The sequence below is a fragment of the Arvicanthis niloticus genome, chromosome 16 (assembly GCF_011762505.2).
Source record: "Arvicanthis niloticus isolate mArvNil1 chromosome 16, mArvNil1.pat.X, whole genome shotgun sequence".
Taxonomy (NCBI): Eukaryota; Metazoa; Chordata; class Mammalia; order Rodentia; family Muridae; genus Arvicanthis; species Arvicanthis niloticus.
In genome coordinates, this window is record NC_047673.1 from 16,263,263 (window position 1) to 16,284,931 (window position 21,669).

General features: G+C 42.4%; 1 non-coding gene across 1 annotated transcript; it reads left to right on the top strand.

Moving 5' to 3' along the window:
* Positions 1–10,985: 10,985 nt before the first annotated feature.
* LOC117722136 (small nucleolar RNA SNORA48) lies at positions 10,986–11,129 on the top strand. Its single transcript, XR_004608521.1, has one exon. It is a non-coding gene; the product is annotated as a small nucleolar RNA SNORA48 (small nucleolar RNA).
* The last annotated feature ends 10,540 nt before the right edge of the window (positions 11,130–21,669 follow it).

Here is a 21,669-nt window from a genome sequence, read left to right on the forward strand (position 1 = left end):
CTCCTCTTACCTGATACTTGGTGTTACTGCCTCCAGTCAACTTGCTATGGGCAATGACTGCACCTAAAGCTGCTGAGGCAACGGGAAGGAAATCCCCACTAGGCTGGGGCCCTGCTCCAAGAAGCCTTCCCTCAGATAGCACAGCCAGGGAGCTCCAGCCAGCGCTTCTCTTTCCAACAGATGTGCAGTAAACGCTGCCTGGGGTGTAGACACCAAGCTGCAGCTCACCCTGCTGCAGAGTAACCCCGTATAATATCTCATTTCATTCAGTTCTTATTCAGCTTCGTCTGTTTGACAGGTGCAACTCACCTTGATTAGGAGACAGACAGGTAGTTTATACAACTTGGAAAATGTCCCTGGTAGGTAAAGAAACATGCCACCTTTAATAGTAACTGTCTCAGCCATGAACTTAGGATCCTCTACCCACCCTTTTCCTTCACCTTGTTCTTTAGGGTTCCGCTAGTGAGTTACAAGCCCGAAAGCATATGATTCTAACACAGAACCCAGGTAAACACAAATACTCAGTTGCTGGACCTTTGGTCTTGCTTTGGTTAAAGTTGAATTAGGCAATCCCATCAAGTTCACTAAAACTAACCCAGACTCTGTGGTGGTTTGTTTTTGTTTTTTTTTTTTTAATTTTGACACTAGGAATTTATTTGAATCTTTTGGAAAAGAACATTCTGGTATCAGTTTCTCCTTTCACCCTTGACTATGCAGGTTAAAGAGACCCAGTTCCCACTAGAGCCCAGAGGGAACATGTGATTTGTTCCAGCCAATCAGAACACTGTACACTGACTGGCCAAGAACGTCCACAAGTTTCAAACCAAGCCAATTGGAGAATAATTAAAACCCACACCAGGACCTCGTGGTGAACAGCATGTTTTCTTCTCTAGTGCACTAATGCCCTGAACTTAGACAATGTAGCAATCGAATCGCGGTGTTGTTCTTAAAGTCTTCTGGGTAAAGTCATCCTGGAACAAAGGGGAAACAGGCCCAGGATTATGAAGAATGTGACCAGGCTTCCCCCACCTTGCTGAGCTGAGGCAGGAACCCTAGCCTTGATATTCTTTTATGCTAAGTCTATTTTACATATAATTTATTTGTAAGCTGTAAGCATTGGCTGACACCAAATTTCTCTTGCCTTCCACTTTTAATTTTTATAGTCTGTCTTTGAGTTTGTCACTGCCAGACTGTTTCCCAAGACTTGGTTTTACTAAATGTTGAGTATTTTTAAACCAATGTTTATAAAATTTAAGCAACAGTTTAAGGTCAAACTGATTATTTACTAACACAACTTGGGAAGAAGAAGAAGAAGAAGAAGAAGAAGGAGGAGGAGGAGGAGGAGGAGGAGGAGGAGGAGGAGGAGGAGGAGGAGGAGGAGGAAGAAGAAGAAGAAGAAGAAGAAGAAGAAGAAGAAGAAGAAGAAGAAGAAGAAGAAGAAGAAGAAGAAGAAGAAGAAGAAAAGGAGGAGGAGGAGGAGGAGGAGGAGGAAGAGGAAGAGGAAGAGGAAGAGGAAGAGGAAGAGGAAGAGGAAGGAGACCCGAGTGTTCTTTTTACATTTCTCTCTCTAGGCCTTTCCTAGATTCTAAATCTTCCCTTGTACCCTACCTAGAGATAGCCATGAACTTTACTTTTGTCTTAATTACATGTTCTTAATTTTTAATATTACCATATATTCAATCCCTAATTGTGGGGAAAAAAACTCGCGGGGTAGGGGGTGGGGAGGAATCTGGCGGCGGGGACAACGTTGCGAGGGCCGGCAGCAGGGGCCGGCAGCAGGGTCCCGGGTGGTCCGGGCAGAGGGTCCCACATTCATGCAGCCGCTGCAGGCAGGCTGGTGGCTGCATCGGGAAGGTTCAGGGTTCCAAAGGCTGGGAACCTGGCGGCAGGCCCAGGAGACACGTGAAGTCCAGGAGTTTTCCAAAGCTTTTATTGTTCATGGCGCGGTGAATGGGTGTAGATGGTTCCTGCTTCCCCCAAAAGCCAGGGGAGCCTGGCTTTTATAGGGAGGGGGAAAAGGGGAGGGAATAACTTAATTAGCTACGCCCCCCAGCCTTTAGATAACTCATTAATATTTTAATCTCTGGAGGTGGAGATCTGTTAATCACGCCCTCTACCTGTGCCCTACAGTGACTGAAGGGTGCAGGTTGAATGGAGATTAGACCTCCTGTCAGGAGCCTGAGCTCTGGGGGCGTGGCCAAACACTCACAACCCAAGAACCAGGATATCCTTCCACTTCCACGCCCGACACCTAATGTACTGTAGCCTGCTTGGTTTTAACTTTGTTTACATGAAGTCACAGTGTTCGTATTCTTTCTCGACTTGTATTTTAAAGCTGATTGTCCATCGTTGGATTCTTCCATTTGAGTCTGTGCAGCTGCACAGATTTGCTTTATATATCTGATTTGGGCAGTATTGTTTATCTCCAGGATTGTTTGCTTGATGCTACAAACATTTCTGCTATGAACATTCTGGGATGAGTCTATTTATTTCATGTATACACACACATTCATGTAGGGAGAAGAGACTGTCTTCCCTAACTTAACAGTAATTTCAAATTTTTTTTTTTACATCCGCCCCTCTGATATGCATTCCTGTAAGTGGAATGTGTTTTCTTCATAGTTCGTTTGAAACTAGGTATCGCCAGCCTTTCCTGTTTGTCAACAATGGCGGCTGCGAATTTATCTGTCTCTTCAAGCAAGTTGAGCTTACAAATTTCTGATTTATGACATCAAAATCGCAACAATATCTGTATCACAAGAATTTGATCAATGTCACCTCTGAAGGTAAAAATGAAGGTAAGGTTAATCGTGTTTTAATTTTTAAGCGAATATACGGCAGATTTATTGAAGTAATTAATTAATGAGAGATCAACAATGGAACTGGACGAAGCGATGTATGCAGTTAAGCAAAGGGAGAAAAGTGCTTAACTGAGAAGGTTAATTTCCCCGGGGAAATTTGGCAGGCATCCCACAGAACAGTCAGCACAAGGCTTGAGAGTTTCTCCTCTATCCTACAGAAGTCCTTGAATGGCAACAAAAATAACAAACAGTAACAACAACAAAGCTTTGTATTCTTTCTACATCTGTCTTCTGCCCATACAGAGGTAAGAACTATAGGACCACTGCTAAGTCAAAGGAAAGGTCTCAAGAGCAATGGGCAGGAAGATTTTTTTCCCCCCAGAGCATCACCTTGTAACCATTTTAGGTTTGGCCTCTACTGAAGCAACTCTTGGCTTGCCTCTGCTGCAGCCAGCAGAGACCTTGATGAGAGCCAGCAGCTGCTGGTACCCGGGCATGATGAAGGAAGGTCCCTGTTGATGAAAGTGGCGCTGTGTTCTGAAACAAACAAACAAACAAACAAAACTCCATCAACTTACAGAATTTTAAAGAGTGTCTCTTCTTGGATTATAAAAAGCTCCAGAAGTTATTCTTGATCACGAAAAGCTGGTTTCACTGGGGAAACGGGCTTGGCTCATTTACATAGTTGCACAAAAACTGTTAATATTAAAATGCCACAGCTGATATTGTCAGCAAAGTGAGAGCTCCATGGCTCTAAGCAAATTTCAAGAGCAGAAAATTAACAATTTGTATGTGTGTGTGTTTATAGACATGTGCATGCATGTTCATATGTGTGGATGCATGTTCATATATGCATGTGTATGTATATGGGTGTAGCAGGTAAAATTTAGAAAACAGCGCCCAGTCTGGCTTGTTCCTGGGCAGCCGCCATGTTCCCGCTGCTGCTCAGCTCTGACTGGGGCTCCCGCTAGCTAGATGCACAGGCCCTGGCACCCACGAGATGTCAGCGTGGTGGCTGGCTCTGTAATCCACAATGCTCCTCTGAGCCCAGACCATTCCCACTGCCATTCCTACCATGCCCACAGTACCCAGTAGAATAAAGGCTCTTAATGCTTAAAGATTATCCAATAAATTTAGATATTTGGAAATGCTCAAATTACAAGATGCCCTCACAATTAGAATTGTTGCCCAATTATCTAACCTAGATATTATAACTACCTTAGACTGCTTGAGACACATATACATCGGCAGTAGCCATCTTTTCTCCTCCTCTGCTTCCTTCTTCCTCCTCCCCTTCCTCACTCCACCTACCTTTCATTCTGCCCAATGACTGAGCTTTATTGCAAATGTAGCCTGAAAATATCCCGCTACATGTGGGGGCAGACATCAACCTTGTTGTGTCTTGGAAGCCATCCACCTTGATTTTTGAGACAGGGCCTCTCGCTACCATGGATCTTTCCAAGTGAGCTTGGCAGTCTTATAAGCCCCAGAGATCCAACTGTCTCTGGGATTACAAGTAGGCACTACTACGCCTAGCTTTTGTGTGTGGGTTCTGAGTATCAAGCATAGGTCTTTATGCTTTCAGAACATATCACCTACTGCCTTACCCATCTCCCAAACCCAGAAAATTAACTTCTCTTTAGAGAACCGAAATGCTTTCTACTGTTTCACAAATGGGTTTTGTTTTGTTCTCTCTTCTGAGCTATGGTTTAGAAAGCAAACCCAATATACTCATGCCCACGAGTTCTGCCACAAGATCTGTACATGCGGGTGAACTCCTGTGTTCTTTGCCAAGATTTCTGGAACCTGCAGCCATCCCTCCTCCCTGCCTGTAAGGGCCAGCAGCTTTAAGGCAAGGTTTCATGCCCTGCAATGGCTCTGGGCCAAGGACTATGAATAGGGATAGCAAGGGACTGATGATTGGACAGATACATAGACATGGAAAAGCCAAGATCAGGTGGTACTGTAGCCTCTGTGGCATGCCTCAGGAGACACACAGCCAAAGGCAGAAATCTTGGCAGCTTTAAATGTTACTCGGTTTTTGAACAATGTGATCCTCAAGAAAATACCAACCAGTTATTTTTCTGATGTGTTTGGTAATTGTATATAAGCAGGTAAGACTGGTCAAGGGAGACACCTACACACTTTTATCCAGTGGCTTGGCCACATCATCTCACACCTCAGTGGTTCTCACCCTTACTAATGCTTCAACTGTTTAATACAGTTCCTCATGTTGTGGTGACCCCCCAAACACACAATTATTTTTGTTGCTACTGCTGTAATTTTGCTCTGTTACGAGTCGTAGTGTAAATATCTGTGCTTTCTGATGCTCTTGGGAGACCCCTTGAAAGGGTCATTTGAGCCCCAAAGAAGTCACAGCCCACAGATTGAGAATGACTTCCATACCTGGCTTCCTCTATTCTGGGGGAAAAGCATTTTTCTAACTCCCTGGAGTCCCAGTGGTATCTGCTCAAATATTTGAGATGGATTTCAGCCCTTCAAGTAAATCCCTTCAACAGGATTTAATATGTCACATGGATTAAACAACACCTGTACATGACAGCAGCCCCTTTAAATGAGAGCAGATATAATTGGGAATTAACTGGGACCCGCTCCTGGGTGCTTGGCCCCACAATGACAGCACAGATGTGGCCCAGTTAAGTCAGCACATCCTAGGCATGCAAAAGGATTCAGATCACATTGATCTCTCTGGCTAATACTGCAAAAATGATCCTTGGTGAGATTCAGTTTCTCAACTTGCTAAAACATCGCTTGCATTTCTCTTGCTTGTAACAGCTGTTGTGAACTACCTTCTTATCATCCTTAAGTATGGCATCGGGCACTGACCCTGGGGTAAGCATAAGGCTCCATCCTGAACATGTATGAAACCAGAAAGGAGTATGCAGAGAACAGCTGAGGTTCTGAGTGAGTGTGTATTGTTTGACACGAACTACCAGTGGAGCCACTAATATAGTGATTATTATTATTCTGAGGGTTTGCTACAACCCCTTGTTGCCTTTAAACATCAACTAGGGGTTTCTACCCCCAACTTTAGACTATTTAGTACCCAAATAAAAGACACAGAGACTTTTTACATTTGTAACAAGACTTATAGCACTACAGCTGGGCAGATATTAACCCTCTAAGCTATCTTGTCTGCTTCCCCTACCAAAATCCCCATAAATGCTTGTATCTGTTCCATTTGTGCTGCTCCTGCTTCATCAGGCCAGCCTTCACGGCCACAAGCTCATGGTCTATACTACCCTATAGTGTCTTCCTCCTCCCTCCTCCCTCCTTCCTCTTCCGTCCTCCCTCATCCCTCCGCCCTTCTCTTCTTTCATGGTGGTCCCTACCTCAGACTCCAAGCCCAGGAACTGAAGCTCCACCTGCTTCTCTTCTGCCCAACCCAGGATGTAGGCATCTTTATTGGGAGATGGATTGGGAGGGAGAAGAAGAGAGGGAGAGGGAGAGGGAGAGGGAGAGGGAGAGGGAGAGGGAGAGGGAGAGGGAGAGGGAGAGGGAGAGGGAGAGGGAGAGGGAGAGGGAGAGGGAGAGGGAGAGGGAGAGGGAGAGGGAGAGGGAGAGGGAGAGGGAGAGGGAGAGGGAGAGGGAGAGGGAGAGGGAGAAGGAGAGTCAGTCAGGGACAACAAGGGAGCAAGGTTTTATACAACAAAAGCTGGTATACATAGCAATTCACTTGTCTTGGGGCAACCAGATCTTGGGATACAGTATTTAGCATTTAAATACACAGCAGCACTAGACCAACCCCAACACAAGAGAAAAGGACCAACTCACCAAGCTTCAGTGTGGCCCAGGCAAGTGACCAATCAGGCAGGCCCACTGCCCACACAGAGCCCATGCATCTATCACCTGCCAGCTGCTTGGCTTTGTCAGATGTAACATAAACACAGTTCATGCAAACATGGGAACAAGCTCTGGTCCCTTGGCTGCCTACCTAGCCCTCAATTTTCTCCATTCATTTACTTATTCATTCATTTCCCAAGGAGCCAAAATCATCCTTTCCTTCCACAGAAACCACAGGCACACATCCCAGACATAGCCCAAGAACCGATGAAGCTGTTATGTCTCCAGCCCACTTTCACGGTCTATCTAAATCTTCCCCAAAACGCCACAGATAACTCCCTATCTCTACTTGTCCTGTGTGTTGGACCTCACTCTTAGGATTCCACATCCCTCATTTGTGTTCACTTTTATCTTTTGCTTTTTTCTTTATTTTCATGTTTCTCTTGGGAATGTTCCTTCCTTTGACCAGTGAGAGTTTCCCATAGTGAGGTATCTGAGTCCCATGGTTCATGTCCCTGTTCAGGTGTCACTTGCCACACTTGACATAGCTCTATGGATTGGCCTAACTGCGTAATGAGTGAATGAGGAAATTACACATAGAAAAGCTGGTATTAGATGAACTGGGCTCTCTAATGAAGAACAGTCAACATGATGGGTGCTTAGTGTGTTTATTAGAGACAGTTGAACGGGGAAGTAGTGTTATTACATACAGATGAACAAAGATGTGGTGTTGTTGTATATGGCTGAAAAGGAAGGCAGGTATATATAATGTGGGTGGGAGTAGTCTCTCTGAAGGGGCCTAAATACCCAGGGGAAGAAAGCTATGATAAACATTTCCTGCATATGCTCTAAACAGATGCCCAAAAATCATGGGAAGTCCTTACCATTTCCTGTGGATGTAAGGCTTTGAAATTCTTACTATGGCCATGCCAGGTCAAACAATACACATTCACCCAAGACATCTCTCATTCCTTAAAGGAAGGAACAGTAAACTATGTCAAGGGCTACGAAGAAAACATTTTAAAATTGGAGGATCACAAGATCTTTGTGGCAACTCTACAGACAGCATAATAGGTGATATGTATGCCTGTCATATTTACACATATAGTGGCATTTCATTTACAGGTGTATACTTTAAATCTTGGAATGTGCTCCAGCTTCTCTTTATCAGATATTCTGGAAGGAGAAAAATATAAACAGATCAATATTCTGAGACAAAGTCATCACTTTTAGCCAAGGGAAATTGAGTTCTATTTTTGGATCAATATACTTGTCTTAGTCATCCTTTCTATTGCTATGATGAAACACTGTGATCAAAAGCAACTTGGGGGGAAAAGGGTTTATTTGGCTTACACTTACATATCTCTGTTCATCATCAAACAATCAGGACAGGAACTCACACAGGGCAGGAACCTGGAGGCAGGTGCTGATGCAGAGGCCATGGAGATGTGCTGCTTACTGGCTCATGAATTGTACAGCCTGCTTCTTATATAACCCAGGACCACTAGGTCAGGGGTGGCACCCTCCTCCATTAATCAAAATACCCTACAGTCTAACCTAGGATGTGAACTGAGGGAGGGATTTTCTCAGATGAGGTTTCCTCCTCACAAATGACTTTAGCTTGTGTCAAGTTGACATAAAACTATCCATCAAAGTACTATTTGATACTAAATGGATCATTCTTCTTTAAAAAGCTCTTGAACAAAGTCATCAAAATAGTGTCGTCTTTAGGAGAATCCTCATGTTTTACTGCAGACTCACTTTCAAACAATACTGGAATTAAGGCAGAGTTCCCTCTTGAAAGAATATGAACTTTGTTCTTTGTAAATCACATTTATGAAAATAATTCCTGGTTTCATTGGAGACTCAGTTGTGTCATGTGATATTTTTCTGGAAGCTGTCTGATGAGGAGATGCTTTGCTGAAGCAGGTATGTGAGAGGATGTTTTACTGAGGCAAACACTTGAGAGGATGTGTGATATTTGGAAAGAATATAAGTACAACCCAACAGACAGTGACCAACGCTCTTGCGTCTGTCTACCTTGCAATACTTCACTGGTCATCACTGTTCTTCTCTTGTCATGAAGTCATGGAGAAAAATGCAACAAAGAACTTCTCATGGCACTCTGGCTACTTCTTGTCACTTCTACAGACTCATGCCAATTAGGCAGACCCTCACTATTTCTTCTGGATGGAGCCACTGCTACTAATTCATGTTTAGTATTTGCCAATTGGACTGGACTGCTGCTATTTATTTGTGTTTGGAATTTCCCCCAAAGAAGTACTTCTAAACAGGTCCACATCCCACTTGTCCTATTAACCCTGTCTTTGGTGGGTGGGTTAGAAGGGAGGTTGAAGTATTTAAGAACCCTTATTAAAGTAAGTTTTGAAAAATCTAAGAGTACACATTTACATTTTACAACATTAAGAGCAATGAAATTATTTGTTTAATTTTAAACAAAACTGTTCCTTTACCCAACCAAAGTACCTCATTAACTTTCATGCTAAATGGCATTCTGATGCTTTCACTGTTCTGAGTAGGATCTCGTGCTAACTCACGCTTTCACCCAAGCATGAAATATGTCACAGAAAGGTCTAGGATAATGGTTCTCAACCTGTGGGTCAGGACCCCTTTGAAGCAATAAAAATAAATTCATTCTGCATATTATATATTTACATCATGATTCATAGCAGTAGCAAAATTACAGTTATGAGGTAGCAGACAAAGATAATTTTATGGTTGGGAATCATTACAACTTAAGGAACTGTATTAAAGGGTTGCAGCATTAGGAAGGTTGAGAACCACTGACTAGGAAGTGGCTATGGTTAGCTTGTTAACAAACTTGAAGGGATTCTTTGTAGTTATCCGTTAGACTTTGCAGGTCAATTTTACTTATATACCTTCTGTCTTCTTAAAGTGGCAAAATGGACACTTGTTAACACTAAGAAATTTATCTGCCCTCTGACATTTAAAAAAATAAAGAAGCTAAGAATGCACGCATGTACTTTATTTGTTGGCAATCTGTCATACAAAGATATTAGCAAGTATTCAGGTAGTCAAGCAAGTCATACATATTAAGCAAGTCAATGAATGTATTAAGAACTTTCCATTAACTAACTGATTTGTTGACTATGCTTAAACTGGCACACTGTGGAACACAATTACCATTGGTACAAAACATTTCCCCAGCATTCTATTTCTCACAATCTAAAACATCTGTGAGTGACATAAGTCCTTTAGTAAGTAAATAAAAAAACCCAAAACAAATAATCAAAAACAAACAAACAAAAACTTTTTTTAAGAAAGGTTAGGCCAGTCAATCTCTCAATTCAAAACATTGAAGCCCAGGCCTTTATTTTCCTTTTGAAAGTAAAGTATAACACATTGTTCATTCTATTATACTCTACCTCAAAAGGCAAATGTATTGGCTGTCTGACCACTAGAAATTGCCCTTTAATCTCTTAGATGTAGCTTCTGAATGAACAGCTTCAAGACATTTCTGTTGTTTTCATTGTTGGTTTTAAGGCTAGCACACATAAAATATTAGCGAGTAGGGTTCTTTGTTGTAAGGAAGCTGTGAAACTATTAGTTTTAAATACATTCTCACAAATGCCCATAAACCAATCAGAACAGAGCTTAGTGGCTTTGGCAGACTATACAATGTATCAACATACAATGTAGATTGGTATGGCCTATGATCCATATAAATGTGTCAACCTATTCATCCAGAAGCCTGGTCTTCTCTCAATCAGAAGCACACAGAACTTACATTTGAGGTTTCATGATGTCATGAGGGCAGAGTAATACGGAAAACAGGAATGGACCCATTGAGACCTTGAAGAAGAAACCCACAAAACAAATAGAAAAAAAATTCTCAAAGCAGACAGTTCTGTTCTGTTTCCTAAGGACACTATTTTACATTGTCTCAGGGTACAGAAATCTCTAATTTTCACAGACTCTCTAATGACTATACCCACCATTAGCCAATAATGGCAACATCAGATAGACGTGAACACATCACCTGATCTCGAGACTCAGCTCAGAAGTGGAAACAAAGGTTAAATAGGGGGTAGTTGGGAAAAGAGAAACAGGGACGGGATAAACAAAAGCAGCTAGTTTGCCTGTGAGAATGCACTCAGAGCTGTGAACAAGACCTACAGAGCCCAGGAGAGCGTCTGGCTGTGGAAGGCAAGCCATCTAGAAACCTCAGCAGAGCCTCCGAAGGTGTCAAACATAATTTCCCTAAAGCTAAATAAAAGCCATGTCTGTCACAAAAACATGAAATAAGCATCTGTTCCAGATTCCTGTAACTCATTAGTGCAAGAACCAGCTAGATGATAAGGCTATGTCTCTAATTTAACAACTTGTTCATCCCCCCCTCCCCCCAGGCTATGAGCAAAGAAACACCATGTTGGTAGTAGTGTTCTTATATCAGTCAGGGGCAAAGCAGATGACAGTCCTTTGTTCTTCCTAGCTTGATGCCTGGCTTGGTGGCCAAATCTGTCTTATGCTTAGAACTCATACAAATCAAATCAAATCAAATCAAATCAAATCAAATCTGGTGGTGTGGCATGGGAGGAGGATCACAATGCTACCCACAGATCTGCCCTCCAGTGCAGAGCACAGGTGGGCCATAGATACCTGCTTGCCTTCACATCACACAGCACAATAATCAATAATAAAATACTATCAAAATTACTTTTATCATTGGAATTTTGAAACAAGTTTAATAAACAGATATTCTGGACTTACTGTAATTTTTTATTTCTCAAGGACAGTAAAATTATTCAATGTTTCATACACACACACACACAAAACGAATGAAGCATTATATACTTCTCATTTTTATATGAAAGCCCCAGGCATACATATATGGTAAACCACTCATGTCCTTCACAACTCTCGAATCAGCTTTTCTCACAATATGAGAAAAAACTTTGCTCAGACCTTGAACAAGACAAGAGCAAAAGGAGAGAGAAAAGCTTCTTCTACAAAACTAGAAACAAAACAAGAAACTTTCAAAATAACGGGCATCTGCAAAGTGCAGGTCAGAATTTAGAACGGAATTGTAGATGACTCAGACACCGAAGTTACTGGTGGGAACTTGGAAGACCTTGTTTAGCATGAAATGCAGGAAAGGACCAGAGTGAACACATGTTTAAGCAGAGTGACAGGATGAGGGACTGCACAGTAACCAATCACTTTCTGTGAGTCTCTCCTTCCTTGTTCTCTCACACATATATCCATTCTTGAGAAACACCCTTGTGGAATTTCCGATATGACACTGTTCTAAGACGTTTTGCGTATTGCTCTTATATGAAAGCAAAAAGCAAGTGGGATAGAACTCTTGTCAAAGAACAATTCTGTAAGCCAAGGAAGCAGGTATGGTTGGCAGTTCTTTCCACTGAAAGATCTGACACCTATGGCGAATCTGTCGATGCAGTTCTCGTGCCAAGCCCACATGTGGAGAGCCTAGCTTTTTTTTTGTTTTTCCAGCTCATTCAGCTATATTAACAATCTCTGTTTTGTAAATCACCTAGATGTCCCCAAAATTCAATTGAAGGCTTGCCCCCCCTCCCCCCGCAAACTGTCATGCAGTAGTATTGCTGGTGGGTTGGGAGGTAAGTGGACATCAAACCTCTGATCTCATCAGTGAATTTATCCATTTATGGTTTACATGAAGGGACTTTTTTGTGAGAGTGAGTTTTCCCTCTTGGCTTTCTGGCTTCTAGGAGATAAGGCACCCCCTTCCAGGGATATGGTACCCTGTGGGGACCCAATAGAAGGCGGCTATCAGCCTTGCAGCCATCTTGAGCCATATACCCTGACAAGAGACTTGTTTTCAACAGCCGACAACAGCTGAACACACTCTGATAACATCTTGTTTTATATACCCAGGACTGGAAACTTGGAACTTGGAAGCACTAGGGATTAGGAACTAGGGACTAGTAACTCGAGACTTGGGACTTGGACTAGGAACAAGGGACTTGGAAAGAGAGAAGAAGGGAGAGTTGAGAATAAACGGGACTGAATCACATTCTGTCTGGTCTCCATTCTTCGTGTCTGCCCTCACTCTCTCTCTTGCTGAATCCTGACCCATGGACCAGAGCAGCAGTATGAGCCAGAACAATTTAGCTTTCAAAGCTTGGGGCAGTGCGGACTCTAACAATTTTGGCCCCCAAGCTTTTTGCAGTGCAGGTTCTAACATTTGGCAGAGTGGTCTCTGACACTTTGGCTCCCAATGTGGGGCAGCAAGAACGAGAGACCCAGTGAGGAACATTGCTGGAAGAAGGATCTGCCGAAAATTCAGAAGTGAAATGAAGGTGATCACCACGGGATTCTGCTGCGTAGAGAAAAGTAAGTCATGATAATGAAAATGGGGCAAGAAATAAGTCAGCCTGAACTCAACTCTCTGTTTTTATTTTGCTGTTTACTGCTCACGTGTGTTAATTGTCTGCTTTTGCTTCATTCCTTAAATGCTATCTTACATGTTCAAAATAAAAAGAAATGTATTTATCTGAAATTAGGATCTAAAATATAACCAAAGGTTGATGATGATTTGTCAGAGCCAGATTGTGTTGACCTAGAGGAAGAGACAGTCAAACATTACAACCCTGAATGGCCCTCTTCCCGAAGGCCCCCTCTCTATGCGCCTCCGCCTCCAAATGTTCCCGCAATGGAGATGGTGGTTATAGATCCCAGAAGGGAGTTACAGGAAAAAGTATCTTTTCTTAAACAACAAATAGAGTTGGAAAAAGAGTATCAGGACTTAATTAATCAGCTACAAAAATTAAAGACAGGGAAGATGTCTTGAGAGGTAAACTGCGAAAATCTCCTGACTCCTTGCGTTCCTCAACCCAGAGTCCAAAGGCAGCCCCTATCATCTAGCTTTAGATTAGCTACAGATCATCCAGAGAAGGGAGACTCTGAGGCTTTCCCTGTATCTGAGACCAGAGAAGATCAAGGGGTTGCTTGGAGACATCACACAGGGTTTAATTTTCAAATTATTAAGGAATTTAAAAATGCAGTATCACAATACAGTGCCACTGCTCCCTTTACTTTTGCAATTTTAGAATCTGCTGCAGAGGAGTAGCTGACTCCTGGCAATTGGAATACGTTAGTGAGAGCAGTTCTTAGTGGTGGTGACTATCTTATTTGGAGATCAGAGTATCATGAGAATTGTAAAGAAACAGCTAAGAAACACATTCAGGCAGGCAATGGTTGGTCCTTTGATGCTTTAGTAGTAGAAGGGCAATTTGCTTCTAGTGATAACCAGATGCAATATGACCCAGGCTTATTCACTCAAATTCAAAATGCAGCCATGAAGGCTTGGCATAAACTCCCAGCAAAGGGAGACCCTGGTGCATCCTTAATAGCAGTCAGACAAGGACCTGATGAACGATTTTCTGATTTTGTTAATTGATTAATGACAACAGCAGGAAGGATTTTGGTAATGCAGAGGCAGGAGTAGATTATGTGAAACAACTTGCATATGAAAATGCCAATCCTGCCTGCCAAACGGCCATTAGACCCTACAGGAAAAAGACACACCAGACCTTACGGGGTATATCAGACTCTGTTCTGACATAGGTTCCTTCTACCAACAGGGCTTAGCTATGGCAGCTGCCATGCAAGGACAATCTGTAAGAGAGTTTTTGGCTAGTAGAAACCAAAAGGCCTGTTTTAAATGTTGCAAGCCTAGACACTTTGCAAGAGCTTGCAAGGCAGAAAATGAGTTAACCCAGAGACAGCCCAGAAAACAGCCTGGGCTCTGCTCACTTTGCAAACGTGGAAGGCATTGGGCTAGTGAATGTAGGTCCAAAAGAGACTCACAAGGAAAGACCCTTTCTCATAATCAGGGAAATGGCAACAGGGGACAGCTCCAGGCCCTGAACCAACACAAGCCAAAACAGGCTTATGGAGCAGTCAGGTTTATACCAGCAAACAACAATCCCTTTCAGAACTTAGTCGAGCAATACCAGGAAGCACAGGACTAGACCTCAGTTCTGCCACCCACACAGTATTAACCCCAGAAATGGGACCTCAGGCCTTGCCCACTGGAGTGTTTGGACCACTCTATCCAAATGTGTTTGGCCTGATAGTGGGAAGAAGCAGTACTACTATGTAGGGACTACAAATTTTTCCTGGAGTTATAGACAATGATTATCAAGTTGAGATTAAGCTAATGGCACAGGCAATTCAAAATATAGTCACCATTCCTACAGGAAGGAGGATAGCTCAACTATTGTTACTTCCATTGTTCCCTACTAATCACAAATATAAGAATCCTAAAAGAGGGGATCAAGGCTTTGGTTCCTCTGATGCATACTGGGTACAGCCTATAGTTAAACAAAACCCTATGATGACACTATGGCTGGATGGAAAGCCATTTCAAGGCTTGGTTGACACAGAAGCTGAGGTGACTATCCTAAAACAAAGTGATTGGCCTGCCACCTGGCCTCTGACCCCAGCCTTAACCAATCTAAGGGGTATTGGCCAAAGTCAAAATCCACAACAAAGCTCTAAGGTGCTGATGTGGAAAGATAAAGAAGGTAATACAGGGAATATACAACCCTTTGTCATCCTGGGCCTCCCCATTAATCTCTAAGGCAGTACCCCCCTTCTGCCATATACCATGATACACTGTGTTACCACAGGTATAAAAGTGACTGAGCCAATGGTCCATGCACTGAAACCTTGACAACAATGAGACCAGATGAAATTTTCTTGATCATAAATTGGTTATGACAGACATTTTGTAGTGGCAACCAAAAACCAAGCATTGATTATAGGTCATGTTTAACAGGTGAATTCATTATGGACAGTTTTCATATAGAGATCCCACACCTTCAAGATGCTCTCACTGGGATGATCACTGGAGGCTGGGAAACATTTTTAAAGCCCGTGGAATTTCTGACAATGTATATATTTGGGGGACCTGAGAATAGAAGTAAGCATATAGGTTAATCTATTTGTCTTGGAAGATGTATTGCAGAAGGTTACACAGGGCCAACTTCAGAGAGAGTCACAGAGTAAGGCATAGATTAAGAAACACAGTAGGTAGGGCAGAGTTTTGAAATGATAATAGATAAAGTTTAAAATATGATTTAAGGAGTTAATACTTCTGACAATGATACAAACAAACAAACAAACAAACAAACATCATTTTTAAGTTGGCCTCAGAACAACCAAGATGAAAAGTTTAGGCAGCTCATCAATCTTCTCATCCTGGTGAGACAAGTTGGGTGGGGGTGATTAGGGAGAGTCCAGGGCATCCTTGAGGGTCAGAGCTTCAGTCTCTCTCAGGCTCAGGGCAATGGCTATCCTCAGGCTGTCAGTCATGCCACATCTTAGATAAATGTCACCTGACAAAATGCTTAGGATATTTCCAGAGAAAGGGTTAAATTTTTAATAAAAGTAAATTTAGATTAGGCACATTTAGTGTCTTTTGTGTTGGGATTCATTCAACTCCATAGCCTTTCAGTGGATTTTCTGAATAGAAAACAGTGAGAAGCTGAAAGCTGTTAAGTATGGGTTATAGTAAGACTATTGCCACTAATTAAGAAAAGATGACAAGGGATGGCAAGATGGCTCAGTGGTTTCAAACACTGACTACCCTTCCTGGGACCTGGGTTCAATTCCTAGTGTCCACAAGAGCATGCACACACATCTGTAACTCTAGTTCCAGGGTATCCGATGCCCTCTTCTGGCCTCTGTGGGTACCAGGTTACCAGGCAGGCATGTAGGGCACGGACATCAGTGCATTGATGTGTCAATACATTAAACAAAATTTTAAGAAAAAGGAAAAAAAATGAAAAGTCTTGAATTACGACACTCCCCCCCCCCAAAAGAGATATATGTCTAGGATTAAGTTTCTGGAATCTGTATGAACTAATTTGGATAAAGGAATTTTGTGGATATTATTGAACTAAAAATCTTGTAATGAATTCATCATTATCAGGATGGGCTTTGACCCAAAAGCAGGTATGTTTATGGGAAAGTGAAGAGTCTAAAGGAACCCAGAGGCTAGATTTATGTGGTATACATCTGGGCCCACTAGAGTTTGAAATTGGAAAACATTTTTCCCCTAGGGTATTGAAAAAGACTCTGGCTCTCAATTTGAGAATTCTTGTCTACAAACTATGAGAATGAATTTACTGTGTTTAACCCATTCACTTGGGGTAAGCTTTTCTAATAGCCCAGGAAAGGATGTACATGTACCTGCCCTACAAAGAAGGGTTATATTCCCCTCACACTGTTGTAACGTGTCTGTGACAGAAAGGAGAATAATAGTCATTCAGGATGTGGGCAAAATGTTGGGTACATTCCAAAGGCCAGGGTGAAGCCATCAGTGCACACTAGTTTTACAGACCTGGAAATGGAGACAACAAATGCAAAGTCTTGCTTGGCCATGTATAAGGGATAGATGGAATGACACGGTTCTTACCCTGGAACAGAGCCAGCAGGGTGTGGACCTCCATGAGTGATGGCTGCTATAAGCATAAGGCTTGTTTGTATAATAGTGTTCATATTTTCAAGGGCCTCCTTCAAGGAATGTCCTCTCTGCCAAGGTTAATGACTGTGATAGTCAGAGACACCATCAATCTGGGAAGACATGTCAATGTCTCAGCAAAATGGTAGAATGCTGTGACCTTCAGGACAGCCCTTAAGGCTGTAGGAAAGAATGGTAAAAACATGAGTTCAAAATGTATAATTTCTCAACTAGGCAACAAATAAGGATGCAATATGAATTATATAAGGAGCTTCACAGATGTAAAGGAACAGAGGCAACTGTACTATGAGCCAGCTTGTCAGAAAGATACTAATGAAAAAGATAAAGAGATTTAGGGAGTGGTTATCAAAAGGCAAGATCCCAAACAGCTAAGTTTTTTGTTGTTGTTTATCTTTACAAAAGCAGGTAGATTCCGAAGTCCAAGGTCAGTTTGGGACAGAGGGAGGTTGGGTCCAGGCCTGGGCATGGTAGGAATGTTAATTTCAGGCAGGGTTCCAGCCAGATATCTTATTGTCTGTGGTTGCTGCCTCTTTCTAAGAATTAAGGGGCAAGGGTTATGGGACACTGATTCATAGGATTGTCAAAGGCGAACCTGGGGTAAAGACTGAATTAATATGTAAATAAAAGACTTGGTTTTTGATCTGCAGGAGATCCAAAGCTATCCAGAGAGTTTTTAGAATAGCAAGAGAAACCTGTCTTGATCAGAACACACACACACACACACACACACACAGAGAGAGAGAGAGAGAGAGAGAGAGAGAGAGAGAGAGAGAGAGAGCGCAATCTGGAAAGCTGTCTTATGCAGAACATAAGCTATGAGCTTGTGATCCATGCTTTGACTTCAAGGCATTTGCTTCCCTGCTGCAACACACCCCTTCTCTCAGAATTCCTCTCCAAGCTGAGGCTGGTCCTTGGCAAACAAAGGACAAAACAACAGTGGAAGAAGAAAGAACATACGTTTTTCATAGTCATCTAGTAGTTAATTGAAGGACAGAATCAGCTCTAGATCATCCTTTGGATGATTTATTAGAATATAAAGACGCCTGATTCTGGCTGGCATGGTGGCTCATGCCTTTAATCCCAGCCTTGGGGAGGCAGAGGCAAGCAGATCTCTGAGTTGGAGGTCAGCCTGAATGACACAGAGAAGCCCTGTCTTGAAAAACAAAACAAAAAACTTTTGTTGAGAGCCCAGGACAAAGATAGTTATTGTTCCTCTGGTCTCAAGTAGCAAGTATACAGAAGTTGGTGCTTATTCCTTAGGTAGCAGGTCCGAGGGGTTACTTTGTTGTTGTTTTGCTTGTTTAGTTGTTTGTTGGTTGGTTGCAAGAGCCAGATGCTGCCTGAGGGATAACTTCCAGAAAAGGAAAATAGACTCTGGAGAAATCCACATTTTCAGCTGTTTATTCAGCCTTCTTGTGTAGCATATGCAGGAAGCTTCCCCCAAAGCCACATTATAGGGATGGAGGCTCCATTCTCATCTGAGCCAAGAAAAGACAGGGGACCCCAGAGAGACTGTATCACCAACCCACAATTTTGCAAATGAAAAAAAAAAAAACCTTTAGTAAATAAAAGTTTCTTTTAAAAGTTTAATATTGAACTCTGCTCAATACGTTTATTGGCAGCAGCGATCTCTTTGTTCCCTCCTCTGCTCAACACAGATTTAAGAAATCATTTGCAAAATCCAGACCGGCATGAAGGAAAAATTAAATTAAAATCTTTCCTAATTTTCAACTGTGTCGTGTTCTTCAGTGTAAGAGCAAATAATTTCTTAGACATGTTAATGGTTTTCAACCCAAATCGAGCTGAATGTGTTGGCACACACTTCTGTTCTCAGCCCTTGGGAGGTGGAAGCAGGAGAATCAGGAGTTCAAGGTCATCCTCAGCTACTTGGTGAGTCCAAAGATATCTTGAACTACTTGAAACCTATCTCATAAAATCTGAATCTCAGAGCTGGTGAGAAGTCTCAGCAGGTAAGGGTGCTGGCTGCCAAGCTTGACAGCTTGAGAGTTCGATAGCCAGAACCCACATGGTGCAATGAAAGAACCGATTCCCTTAAGTTCTCTCACGCGTGCACGTTGACAAGCCTGTGTACCTTCCCACAAAATAAATATAAGTAAAAACAAACAAAGATAAAACCAGGGATCATCAAGGTTTGCAAGCTGTTGTAAATGTGGGAACATTTTTTTTTTTTTTCCAGAGCATCAGTTAGCTGGGATGCCAGCGTAATTGAAACAAAAACTCTTGATGGACATGCACCACTAGAGCTCCCTTAAGCCGTCAGCTGGGAAGACTGGTCATGGCTCAGTGGTAGCATGCTTGCTTATCATGCTCTTTCCCCAACACTGCAATGGCAAAAGAACAACTCTGTTTCGGATTTTTGTCCCCTCTTGCAAGTTTAGAAGCACTCAAAGTTCACCCATTACAAGACAAGTACTTCCAAAATGTGGACCAAGCAATGCCGAAGTTCTGTAAACTTCTATCCTTTACCATTGGACCCCTGGGGTACCTGACTTTCCTGAATGAACCTTAGTGTACCGCTGGGGCTAATGATATCTGCCTGTAGTATGCTCGGAGCCCACACAAGCAGCCTATGCAAATAGCACTACCAAACTAAATTGTTTCTATCCTTCAAGGCACAAAATGCAACCTATAGTTTCCAAACATCACAACGTTACAGTTTATACTCCAAAAAGCTCTTTAATACAGATGATATATTCTAATCAGAAAACATTAAAGATTTATTTTTATTCTATTTATGTGTAGGGATATGTGATATGTACATGGGTATAATGATGCCTGGAGAGGCCTGAAGACGGTATCAGCTGCCCTGGAGTTGGAGTTTCAGATATCAGCTGACAGATATGGGTGCTGGGAGCTGAAGTAGGGTCCTCTGCAAGAACAGGAAACACTTTAAATCCTTGAACCATCTCCCAAGCACCAGACATACATTTTGAGATGGAGTTTATTATTTCCTTTTCTAATTTCAAAACAGTAAAATTTTAAAACTGGTCTCATATGCATGCACATATGATCAGTACTAGTTGGTCTTAGGAGAGGAGGATGAGGAGGAGGAAGAGGAGGAGGAGGATTGAGAAGGAGAGAAAGGAAGAAGAGGAGGAGGAGGAGGAGAAAGAAAAAGAAGAAGGAGAAGAAGGAGAAGGAGAAAGAGGAGGAGGAGGAGGAGGAAGGAGAAGGAGAAGGAAGAAGAAGAAGAGGAGGAGGAGGTAGTGGTGAAGTTGAGAGGCAGATACATTGTAGGGTTATGGGGAAGCTGAAGGGACTATAGATGAAGTTGAAGTGGATATGAGTATATTTCATTCATGCTTATATGAAATTCTCAAAGAATAAAAAAGAACAAAAAAATCCCCCAGGGAGACGAGAACAACAAAACTAAAGAGATTTGAGTAGGACTATTCATACAGTTAGCAGTGGCCATAGAATCCTGACCCTGCATGGCCTATCTGCAAGGTCTCCTCCACTAATAAGATATTTCTTTGTTTCTAGATGACTTTTTGTTCACATTTTGATATCTCTAAATCTCTCATGATTTGTTAGCAGTGTTTGACTTTCTTTGCAGTGCCACATATACCAACCTTCTTAGAAAAAAATGCAATTCTATATTAGATGGAATATTTAATGAGAGTTTGCCATATACCAAGAGTTGTGCTAAGGTTCTAGAAATGAACTGTGAGATATACATGTCCCTCTCTGCTGGAATCCCCAAATCTTTAACCTGTATGGTGATACCTCCTCAGTCTCCCCTGCTGTGGATCACTTACTGTGTGTCCCACAGGCTGGAAGCAAAGGTCTTCTGCAGCTCTGCTTATAATCTTATGAGGACCATCTCAGTAGCTTTGATGTGCAATCATTTGCAGCACCTGGCATTTGATGTCTCTGTAAACCAAGATGGCTGCTTATAGACCCTTCCCACAACACCTGTCGACATCATCACACTCCCTCCCCCAAGCTAAACACAATGAACACTTTCCACACAGCTATCGTGGTATTAACAGCATCCATAGGCTCAGATGGAGAAGGGGTCTGGGGTTGAGCTGTAGTCCTGGCGGTCTGCTAACAAACCGGCCATCTGGAACTTCAGTTGGCTTGCCTGTGAGCTGACCAGATTAGATGGGGGAGACTCCAGGTTTCTCTGAACTTTATTGGCTTGGTTTTATTTTATTCCGTGTGATTCCAGTTAGAGATTTCCATTCTGCAGAAACCGGTGTCCACATTAAAGACTATGACAGTGGTTGTAGGGAACGCTGAGCTGGAGCATCTCACAGCAACAGAACAAGGGGCAGCCTCTGTGGCCATTCATCCATCACTGCAGCAGCATGAGAGAGAGGTGGCTGTAACTAAAGAGTGTCTCTGCCCTCTGGCTGCTGGTGGAATACGGAGAGCGTGGGGAGATAGGAAAGAATGTGTTGGCCAATAGTGTTCTATTACCATGTCAGGCAAATCTTCGATGCTGACAAAGAAACTGGAAATTTAAAGAGAGGTTATTTTGACTTTAGTTATGGATCTTTCTGTCTGCAAGGTGAACGGAAGGAG